The sequence below is a fragment of the Cryptotermes secundus genome, unplaced genomic scaffold (genome assembly GCF_002891405.2).
Source record: "Cryptotermes secundus unplaced genomic scaffold, Csec_1.0 scaffold548, whole genome shotgun sequence".
In the NCBI taxonomy this organism is placed as follows: domain Eukaryota; kingdom Metazoa; phylum Arthropoda; class Insecta; order Blattodea; family Kalotermitidae; genus Cryptotermes; species Cryptotermes secundus.
In genome coordinates, this window is record NW_019732380.1 from 1,090,718 (window position 1) to 1,102,510 (window position 11,793).

General features: G+C 40.7%; 1 protein-coding gene across 2 annotated transcripts in view; it reads left to right on the forward strand.

Annotated features, from left to right (window-relative positions):
• The first annotated feature begins 548 nt into the window (after positions 1 to 548).
• LOC111867606 (regulating synaptic membrane exocytosis protein 1) overlaps positions 549 to 11,793 on the forward strand; it is a 395,538-nt gene continuing 384,293 nt past the window's right edge. For both annotated transcript variants that reach the window (XM_033752742.1, XM_033752743.1), the window contains exon 1: positions 549 to 1,762. The gene's annotated coding sequence lies outside the window, so the exon portion shown is untranslated. The remainder of the gene's footprint in view (positions 1,763 to 11,793) is intronic.

The following is an 11,793-nucleotide window of genomic DNA, read 5'->3' on the forward strand; positions in this document are numbered from 1 at the left end:
CAAGATCTACACGGCGCCACACCCCAGAAGACGACATTCTTCTCTGTCAGGATAGCCTGTCGGTCGTGTGAAATGCTGCTGGTCCTCGCCAGCATAGTAATTCTTGGTTCCGATTCCGGCTGGTATCAAGACCCTGTATTATTGCCTCACTACCCAGATTTTAACCCATGACCTCCCGAATACGTAAACGCGAAGTACTCGATCATGACGTCAGCCAAATCAGAAAGAAACTTTAATTTGGAAGTTGGATTATTGTGCTGTTATGTTCATGGAATGATTTAGTTCCTTTTTGCGTTACTGATATCGTATTATCCGTCTCATTCCCCCATCTCACTGTTTATCTGATGTTTTCTTTCTCATTACTGAGCAGCCCCCTCCCCTTCCAGATCGACAGCGACTGGTGCCAGCTCATGACGGAGACAGAGGGAGCTCTAGCCAGCCCTGGTTGCGCAACCAACCAATGAACCAACCCCGTGTCTGTTCGTCTCTCTCTCTCTCACTCTTCCACCTGCTGCTGCTAGGCGTCCTGGATGGATGGTCTAGGGGTCCCTACTCAGTGTATCTGTTGAGGGCTGGTGGAGAGACGCAAAGGTTAGAAACCGTCGGTTGACGGTGGTAGTTTTTCACTTACATCAGCCGTGTTCGGTGCGTGATACCATCGCCTAACATGTAATCTGCTCTCTCCTGCATTACTAATACATCTCTCAAGCTTGTCGTCCTACACAACACCAATCTACGCGCTTAATTAATCCATATCGCACAAGGTGAAACAGCCGACTCTCGTCTTAAATGAAAAGAAATCGTCATCTCATGTTTGTGTTTGTGGTGATGCAATTTTAAACCAGTAATTGAACTCCAAGAAGATGGACGACAAACAGCTTATTTGTCGCAGGTTCGAAGTATTTAAAAGATAAAAAAGGTTCGAAATGTACGAATGTAAAAAAAAGAAAATACGTTTTTGACTGCTACGATTTTACAGTGAATGTGGGTGAGTGTCAGAAAGAGGAAATAATTTATATCGTCTGTAAGTTTTAATTGAAAACAGTTCCAGGAAAACGTGTAATAATTTACGTAAGTTTTATTTTCTGAAATACGATTAATGAGAGCTTATAGATCTAGTCTTCGTTTCAGCAAGATAAAAATATATTAAAATTTGGCAAATAACACTGCATGTAATTAGAACTGTTAACTGAATTATAGAATTTGTCAAGTTCCGGTTATAGACCTAGAGAGTATAACTCTGTTACAGTGTCAAATAGAACCAAGTGTATTACAAGAAGTTCTGTGGATTGAAAACCTGTTGCAGCGTGGAAATCGCTAGAACAACTTATTCCACCTTTGTTTTTCTGTGTATAAAGTGTAATGGGATTTAATGGGGGTTTCCACTTCGACTACAGCTTAGAAGATGGCAAGTTGCCAACGGCATGTTTTATTCTTGTAATGGTTAAGAGTTCAGAGTAGACAAAAGAGATAAGGAAAAAGGGTTGAAAGAGGAAGAGGCAAGGTCTTGCCAGAAGTTGTCCATTTGATCGATTCAGCTTTACTATAGGAGTACACAGACAGACATTTGAGGGGAAGGGGTGGTTGGCGCTCTACAGGTGGCCGGAACCCATGTTCATCCCTACAGCACCATAGGAGAAGCACCGAACATCAACATAAACTAATTGTGGCAGAAATGATGGCAGGTATCACGTGATGCAGCACCCCTAGGCAGCTCCCGGCCTTCTGCAACGATTCGTGTTCTCTTCTGCTGCAGTTTAAGGTAATTTCCTGTGTCGTTTCTAATTATATCCATGTATACAGTAAGAACTGCTTAAAATCCCCTTAAAACGACAGTCGCTGAGATATATATCACCAAACTGGTATTAACTCTGAGAAGTGGGAGGTCAGGTACAAGAAATAAACTTCGTAATAAATACCGCAAACATTAATAAAATCAGAGCAAAAAACTAGTCTTTATAACTGAGAGATGTTTTGAATACGAAATAAGAAAAAAATTAAATACTTTTTTTTTTTAAAGGAAAGGTTATGAGGCCCCCCTCCGAATTAACTTTCCCAAATATGTAGTCAAAATTAATTATGAAATCAAAACTATGTGACCTTTCTCTGCAATGGTTAAAATAACTTACCACTTTGAGGGGTCGGAGTTCGAGTCCTGGGGGGGGGGTAAGAATTTTCACTTCTCCATGTCGTTCAGACCAGCTCGGGGGTCAACCCAACCTCCTATACAATGGGTATTGGGGACTCAAGCGGCTGGGGCTTGAAACTCACCACTCACTTCCAAATGTTCCGAGGTCAAGAAAACGTGGGTGTATACATCTACTCCCCTATACGCCTTCATGGCGTAGTGCTTAGTTAAGTACAGGGACAAATTCTGCTTAATGCGATCCAATAAATCTTTTCGTTGAACATCCAGGCCAGTGAGCACTGCTCAGACCCTGGATAATTTCCATGCTCGAAACTAATTAACCAGAAAATTGGTTTGGCATTTCTCCTCATTTTCTCTTTTATTTTTTTTGGGGGGGTGCTTAAAAAAATAAAAGACATCTATTTTTATCCGGTGTTGAAAATGAAGGGTGAAAATTGATTCCCTTATGAAGATATTCCCTGCCTGTTACGAAATCTATCATTTGATTGCCTCGTCTACAAGAATCCGGATGTAGGATGAAAATACACGCAGCATGTGAAAGCTAATTAACTGGGAAAAGTAAATGAGAAATTGTACTTGATGGCAGAATAGTACGCATAATACTCACTGCGTTCTGTTCTACTAATTTTGTCCTTCACCCCTCGTCGTCGGATTTACCTGAGAGTGATCATTTCCTGTGAACGAACTCGGCTCCTGCCACACTTCCAAATTCTCATTCATTATTTAACTATTCATACACCATGTTTCAGCCATTGCAAGGCCATCCTCAGGTATATTTCACGCGCAAGCTGCTTCAGTGAATGAATTCCTTATCGAGGGAAATATTAATTACAATTAAATTGAAAATTAAAGTTCAAATATTTGAACTATTTAATACGTGTAAGATTTGAGGTTTTCACGGCGGTGACTGTGAAGAAAGCATTCTTCTAGGATGTGGCACCGTGTAGATGTGTTAACCGACGTTTCGGAGGACTCATCTGCTTGTACAGGTTCTCACGGTCTCTTCGCTTGCGGATTTCTTGTTTTTCCTTCTATCCTGAAGATAGAGGCGGTACGTTCCTCCGAAACGTCGGTTAACACCACATCTACACGGTTCCACGCCCCAGAAGACTGCTTTCTTTATTTAATATGTGTTTATTTTTCAAATGGCATGATTAATAATCGAATGAGTGAATGAAAATGTGGTAGTGTGTTAATAGTGACGCAACAATTGAAAGTTGTACTAATAAGACTGGGAATCAACACTCAGTGATCAATCAGTGCACTTTGATGGCTCTTCCAACCCATTCACGGGCCCAGGCCTCCTGTTCAGTTCCGTAATCATTTTTCTCAGACTGTAGGACTCCTTGGACGAGTGATCAGCCCGTCCCAAGGCCAGTACCTACACACAGGACAACACAAACACAGAATAAACGCATACACACACCAAACATCCATGACTTGAGTGGGATTTGAACCCACGATCCCAGCTTCCGAGCGAGCGAAGACAGTACATGTCTTAGACCGCGCGGCTACCGTGACCGGCCAATGAATGCAATAGGATGCTTGAATATAATATTACGTTCATAACACTCTGGGTTGGAAAAAGAAAATAAATAGACCTAAAATTGAAAATGTACACGTGAGGTACTCAGTAAATATACGTATAATGTAAACGAATGTGGAATACGAAGTTTTGACTGGGTCATACGAATGTGTGGTTTTTGGTGTTTCTCAATATTTGTAAGTGTTCATCTTGAAACGAAGAACATCTCGATTCAGCAGATTTTACTGTATATATTTCAATTTTATATACATCAGAATTCAATTAATATAATTAGATTATAATCGTAATTTAATTTTTCCACTCCTCAGTTAAATATAATTGCTGTGGAACTAAATATATTATATTTAAGACACAGAAATTGAGGGTTTTATGTCACATCGGAATTTTTTTTAATGGAAAAGTAACACTGAGCATAAGTAGTACTTTGAATCGTGAAATGAAATTTATATCAGTGAGAAATTTCAAGATGAAGATGGTCTTCTTAATTCTGCAACACATAACGACTAGGTTAGAACGAATTATTCATATTTTGAAGTTCCTGAGTTAAGAGTCTTGGCATTAATACTGGTTGTACTGTTTGAAGTTTTCGTGTTTTCTGCCAGTCCATCAGGGAAATGCTTAGAAAATACCCCAACACAGGTCATGACTGTTTCTCTCCACGTAGTTTTGAGTATGCCATTGAAAATTTTCCACTCACTCGACACAATGCAACTGCAAGCCATATTTCATTTGCCATTTAACGAGTCGCGACATAAAATTAACGACTTTTATGAACTGTTTTCTCTGTAGATCGATATTATTTGGGGGTCACAGTGTGTACACTCTCATAGATACGTGGGGTAGAAAGAAAGACAAGTAAATTAACTTGAGAAACAAATGAAACTGAAAAGGAAATAAAGTGGTCCAAACTGAACAGTATTATTGTATTCTATTGGAGAGGGTGGGTTTCCCCATGCACTTAGACCAACTGTTGGTCCATTGTGCGTCCCCTTATGATATTCTACCAGTCTCTATTCCCTACCGGTACTGGTGCGTGCCATCAGTTCCGACTCAGCCAGCGAGTTCGGCCTGTACTGGCTCAGCTGCCCCCATCTACCAGAGGCGTTAGAGACTACTGTTGGGCGGGAAATGTCCTGAATTTGGCTCAGTGGTCCCTTTGGGACACGGAACCCAGGGCTTAAAGTCTCTCCCGGAGGACTTGTTCCCTGAATTTTTCCGCCCTTAAAAATTCCACGACCTCCGCCGGGTTTGAACCCGCGTACCTTGAGTCACGAGGTGGGAACGTTACCCCTAGACTACGGAGGCCGCTAAACCGAACAGTAAATAACAGGTTAGATTCAAAGTTCCCATAAGTATTTTGTTTTTGTACTTTCCTTGGCATAACCAAAATAAATCGACGTAATTTAAAATGTTTTATAGTAGTACCTTGACCTTTTTTTTTAAATAAATGAGTTAGGATTAAATATGTTGAGCAGTAACGTCGAAACATGATAAATTTTTTCCAACCATGCCTCCGCAGTGGCTTCTAATTCACATTAAGCTGCAAGACCCTATGCTGGCTATTACCGTCATTTTCACTGTCGGCCTGTATTTGGAACAGATTGTAAGTCCTTATCTCGTATACAAGCACCGACGTCTATCACAGTTCGCCCTCTCCAGGATGGTGAAAAACTGTGTCAAAACCAAACGCACAATGACAATTTTGCGTCGCACGAATGCCAAGTAATAATAAACATTCTGTATTTAAGGGAGGGGCCGCGGTAGGGTAGTTTGTTGAGGCACTGTGTTACAAGCTGGAAGGTCGCGGGTTCGATTCCTGATGTTATTCAATTTTTTTCAGTTTACCTAATCCTTCCAGCCGCACTATGGCCCTAGGGACGACACCGCCTCTAATACAAATGAGTACCAGTAATCTTCCTGGTACTCAATTATGTTAGAGGCGGACTCTGCTCCAGGGCCATAATGTGGCTGGAAGGATTAGGCCAAATGAAAAAAAAATTCAATGACCTCATCGGGACTTTAACCCGCTACCTTCCGGCTTGTAGCATAGTGCCTCAACCAATTAATTAAATAATCTTCCTGGGGAGTAAAGCGCAGCCGGCGCGTAAGGCTGACAACCTTACCGCCATCTGGGAGTCGATTGTCTAGAAAATGTGGGAGCCTCGAAGTCTCAGAACCCTGTGGGCCTACACAGCCTGTTACAGGGATAGCGTTACTTTTTTTTTTTACTTGCCAGGAATCATCCTGCGGCGTAAGGGTCGCCTGCGAGTAAGGCTGACAACGTTACCGCTGTCTGTGAGCCGATTGTCTAGAAAATGTGGGAGCCTCGAAGTCTCAGAACCCTGTGGGCCTACACAGCCTGTTACAGGGATAGCTTTATCTTTACCCATATTTAAGGTACTGAACTAACGTAATAGGTACAAACGCTGTACTGTTTTATCAAACATTTATGTAATGGAGAGTAATTCTAAAGTACTGTAAAGGTTTCCGTTTCTGGTCCACAGAAACGCCGACAGTAATTTAGAATCATCCTGTATACAGTATTTACGCATGTATAGGCCGCACATTTTTTGCCAAAAATTCAAGAGGAAAACTGGGGTGCGGCTTATATTCGAAATATTCGAAATCACACTTCATTTTAAAAAAAATTATATTCATAATTAGTAATACAGGATGTTCTACTCCTGAAATAATATTCCAAGAAAATTATTTTTTCTATAATTTCTGTCTGAAAATTGTGCTGCGGCCTATACACGCACGCGGCCTATACATGCGTAAATACGGTATTTATGAAAGAGATGTGACAGCACTACTTATGGACAGGCCTACAGCAAGTGATAAGATTTGGTAATGGTCCCAGAACGGTAGAAAGATAAATAACGGACAAAACTGAGAATAGTCAGTTAACAGAATAACCTAGCGTTTTTGTTATAGGGGAAGTCTATAGGGGAAGAATAGTGTCTAGGCATTACTTTGCCTGTATTGAGAAGATTTTAGTATATTAAATGTGAACTTAACTCTTTTATTCAAATGCATTAATTACGAATAATTCTGGAAAAATCATCTTCATATACAAATCTCAGCATAAAATTGCATTCGTTGCCTGTATACTGTCACGTGTGGTGGTGTGACTATAGACGGGGTACAGATTGGTGAATGAATTTATTGACCAGTTATAAACACAACTCGGACCTACAAGTAATTAAAGCGTCACCGCTAATTCTCCACACTTCTAAAATCAACACAGCATCCGCTAAGTTTTTCCCGGCCTGCTGGTTTTTTGTCAGCTGTTTCCTGGTAGCGGCTTCTAACAGTGGAGATTCTTCAGCTTTACGCGCTCAGGTTCTATCTTCACAGCCTCCCGTGCAGAACTCAACACTCAACTTGCAACAGACAACTAACAACTAATTGACTGATAGGAGTCAGAGTCAGAGTCACAGTCACTTTACGACTGGCAGTTTACCACCAGTTAGTTCGTCTTGGCGACAAGTCCCTTGAGACTCACGACCAGTAAATTTATGCTTTCATAGCCCTTATGTGTCATCCTCTGTGACGAGAGGATGGGTCTGTAGTTTACAATTGCTGCTGGCTCTCTCCAACACAGTAATTCTGAGGTTCGACTCCCGCGGGACTCATGACCACATTTTACGGTCTCAAATTCGAGACTCCCGCAACCTGGAAGTCCAGGTCCCCTAATTTATATCCCCCAGCGCCCAGTTAATCCAAGAAAACGGGGGTTCCGTGCAATAAGAGAATTCTATTCTGTTATGGCTCTACAGCCCTTTGTTGGGCCTTGGTCCTGTTTTCCATCAGGAGCTGGGTTCCTGTTCCTTCGCCTCCTACAGCTCGCAGGACTAAGGACCGAGTAAAAACACCGTTTCCAGCAGTAGTTCTAATGTTGTGGAGGCGCGTTTATCGCGCCGTTGCATGGCAACGGCTGTTGTCCCGTTGTAAGTGCCGAGGTCTTTGCCTAGCAACGGGTCTATACTCCACAATACTGTACGTGTACATCGCAGACGATTCTACCATTTTGAATGGATACTAATTCCAGTTTCGTTTGCTTTGTTACTTAAATGAATTAACGGACTATGGTCCACATTTTTACGTTCACCTAAGAAAGAAGTGCTTATAGTTGGGTATAATATGCTTTTGCCGATAACAGTGGCCGCGCGGTCTAAGGCGCTAGCTCAAACACTGCGATAGTGTGTTCGAATCCCACTCAAGGCACGTATGTCTCTGTGTGTTTATTCTGTGTCTGTGTTGTTCTGTGTGCAGTTAGCGGCCTTGCGACGGGCTGATCCCCTGTCCAAGGAGTACTACCGACTGTATATGGATTACGAAAATGAAAAAGTAGCCAAGATCCACAAAGGCAGTAGATAAATAGATAGACCAACGCAATCACAGAATAAACACACACATATATCCTTGCCTCGAGTGAGATTCGAACCCACGATCCCTGTTTTCGAGCGGGTGAAAACGGTTCATGCCTGAGATCGCATGGCCACTGCGACCAGCGCATTAATTAATAGCGTGGAAAATAAAAGAAAGGAATTTAGTGTAAGTCATAGGAAATGTTGTATGTCTGACAAAACTTGGGTCCCCATCAGTTAAAGAAATATATTTCATGAAATTATTCATTGTCACGTGTAGAAACAAAACTTCCGTATTAAAAATCCGTCTGTTTCCTCTTACTTCGTTTGCGACACGATACCAAATACAAATCTTGGAGTGTCTTGACTGACTAAATTTCTGCTTTAATTATGCATTGGCTTGAACTTAATCTCGTAGTCGAATCTTGCGATGGGAAAATTAGTCATTCATTTCTATTCCTTCGTAATTTGTGATATTCTTGCAAGTTTCGTTATTTTTCCTTTGATTTATTACGGAGAGGTTGCATGTTTATGTGAGACTGAATTTGCAAGATAATCCGGAAAGAGACGTTACACAAAATTCGAAAGACCATCAGCTTGGAAAGGCATAAGTTTGTTAACCCACATAAAATCCAAATAAAATTACGTTCTAACTTAACTAAATTCTGATTATTTCCCGCCTGTCTTAATTGAGTACTGGAAATGTAAATACGCGAGAGTTTCTAAATTAATCTTATTTTCTCCGAATTTGTACAGGAAAAATCCCTCAATATGTCACTACTTCTTTTTTACTATTTTTTCGTGGTTTAAGGTCTTACTGACCTCATTTCTATCCAGTGCCGAGGTCAAAAAAGTTGGATCTATACTTCCACTCCAGCATATATCTTCATGGCATAGTGCTTAACTAATTAAACACCGGGACAGCTTTAGAGTTTTCCTGTTTGCACTGTAATTAAATTGTTATTGTTATCAATATTATTTTCACTCATATTAAAGGAACTGCCTCTGTGGTATAGTGGTCAGAGTTTCTGGCTACAGATTCAGAGGTCGGGGTTCGATTCCCCGCGCTACCGGATTTTCTGAGAAGTAGTGGGTCTGGAACGGGGTCCACTCAGCCTCGTGAGGATAATTGAGAACTTACTTCAAGGAAATAGCGGCTCCGGTCTAGAAAACCGAGATTAACGTCCGTGGGGATCCGTTGCGCTGACCACGCGTCACCCTCTCTCCTCAAAAATTAGTACTAACTTCGCCGACAAGAGACGGTCGCTTGGTCGGTATAGTTCGCTTGCGGGAATACAGGCCATGGAGTGTGATTTTATTTTGAAGAGGCAAGTCTTTAAGCTGAACTGAATATTAAGAGTTGAAATTGTCCACGAATTATGCTCTGTTCTCTTCAGCCACTAAGGATATTGCAGAAATTTCTTGTGCAGTGTCTCCAAGGAGAAAACGCTTGTGCGAAAAAACAATCCTTGTGTTTGTGTGGTGTTTTTTTTCTTATTCGTGCAGTGTGGTGAGACTGAGTCCACTCGGCACGACGTCTGCAGTGTCAAGGTACCTGCTCACGCTTTTTCCCTGCTCGCGGAATGTTATACCTTGAAGATGGAAGCGATAAGCTCCTCCGAAAGCTCAGTTTTATACAATATCTATATGGCGTCACATCCGAAAAGACTGCATTGGTTGACTCTCCAAACTACAGATTATTTTCCTGTTGAATGGTATTAGCCGATAATAACATTTTATAATGAGAAGCTTCACAAATTTTATGCCTGTTCTTCATCGAATATTATTAGGAAGATCAAATTTAGGAGCATGAGTTGGACATAGCACGTATCGCGTTTGGAAGAGATTAAAAATGCAGGCAAAATTCTCAATTCGTAATAACACTTAGTTTAATGATAACGAAATTATTATTACTGTCTGCAGGGATTTTGACGTATTCGGAGCCAGGAATGTTCTACCCAAACAAATTTTAAATATAGTATAACTGTTAGTATTTTTATTAAATATTTATGTTTCATTCCATATCAGCTATTTGTTTGTTTTCTTTTACTTTTACTTTTATTCATTATTATTTCTTCTCAGTACTTACTTGTAATTTGTATGTGACTTTAATAAGTTTGTCTAGAATGTAATTCATTCTTCTGCACTGTGCTGTGTCTGTAATTGGCCTTGCGGCTGTTGACTCGGCACATTAATAATTAAGAATTGAATTGAATTATTTTTATTAATTTCATTATTATTATTATTAATTAAATATTTGTTTCTTTTCACTTCTAAATAACACTTAGTTTTATGATAATGAAATTATTATTATTGTTATTATTATCATTTGTTTGCTTGTTTGTTTACTTTTCTTCATTACTGTGTTTTCCCAAGAAATTTCCTGTAATTTATTTTTGACTTATAATGTGTTTGTCTAATATTTGTATAATGTTACACTTAATTACTTTCATCTTCACTGTGCTAAGTCTGTAATTGGCCTTACGGCTGTTGACTTGGCACATAAATAATAAAGAATTGAATAATTATCAGGTATTTGTTTGTTTACTTTACTTTTACTTTTATTCATTATTATTTCTTCCAAGTACTTACCTAACTGTAATTTGAATTTGACTTTTAATAAGTTTGTCTATAATGTAATTCATTCATCTGCTCTGTGCTGTGTCTGTAATTGGCCTTGCGGCTGTTGACTCGGCACATTAATAATAAAGAATTGAATTGAATTGAAAATGTTAGTCGAGAACCCTGAAGGAACAGACCACTTGGAAGACTTAATTATAGATTGGAGTATAATAATGACAAATATCTTAAGTAGGATGGCAGGGTCCTGATTGGATTTGTCTCAAGAAGGATAGGAACAGTTAGTTGGACTCCTGTATGAATTCTCTAATGGCCTTCGAGTTCCATAAACAAAGGAGAAACCTTGATAAGCTGGACGACTATTAATTGGACCTATATAGGTATAGAAAGAGTAACAAACTTGTACTATATATTTTTTTTTAATTCTTTTAGTGGGGGGTGGAGTCCAACTGGGTCCACACGGAACGGTGGCCACTGATTGGCCTATTGTAGCCTGCCCCCGGGTGATTATGATGATGGAGAATTTGGTGGAATGAAGATTGGCAGGGGAAACCGAAGTACTCGGAGAAAACCCGCCACAGCGCCACTTTGGCCACCACAAATCCCACTTGACCAGACTCGGGATCGAACCCAGCGACTAACCGCTTGAGCTATGGCGCGGCCTAACTTGTTCTATAGGACCACACAGAAAAGCGGGTCCGTCTTGCAGCCATTATTATCATAGGCTAGAATATAATGGCATTACCGTATGTTTATACCGGTTCTCAGACTAATCATCCATCTTACCATTTGTGTCACGCGGGTTCAAACCCGGCGGAGGTCGTGGAATTTTTAAGGACGGGAAAATTCAGGGAACAAGTCCTCCGGGAGGGACTTTAAGCCGTGGGTTCCGTGTCGTAGATTTACGGCACGTAAAAGATCCTCATGTCTCTAGGAGACCTCTGAGCTAAATTAGGCAAAAAGTTTCCCGCCCAAGTAGTTTCCAATGCAGCTGGTAGATGGGAGAAGTATCAGGTACCGAGGGCCTACCTCGTTGGCTGAACGGGGTTGATAGCATGCACCAGTACCGGTAGGGTATGGCGACTGGTAGAATATCAAAGGAGGACGTACAATAGACTATTAGTCGCGGTGCATGGGAAACCCACCCC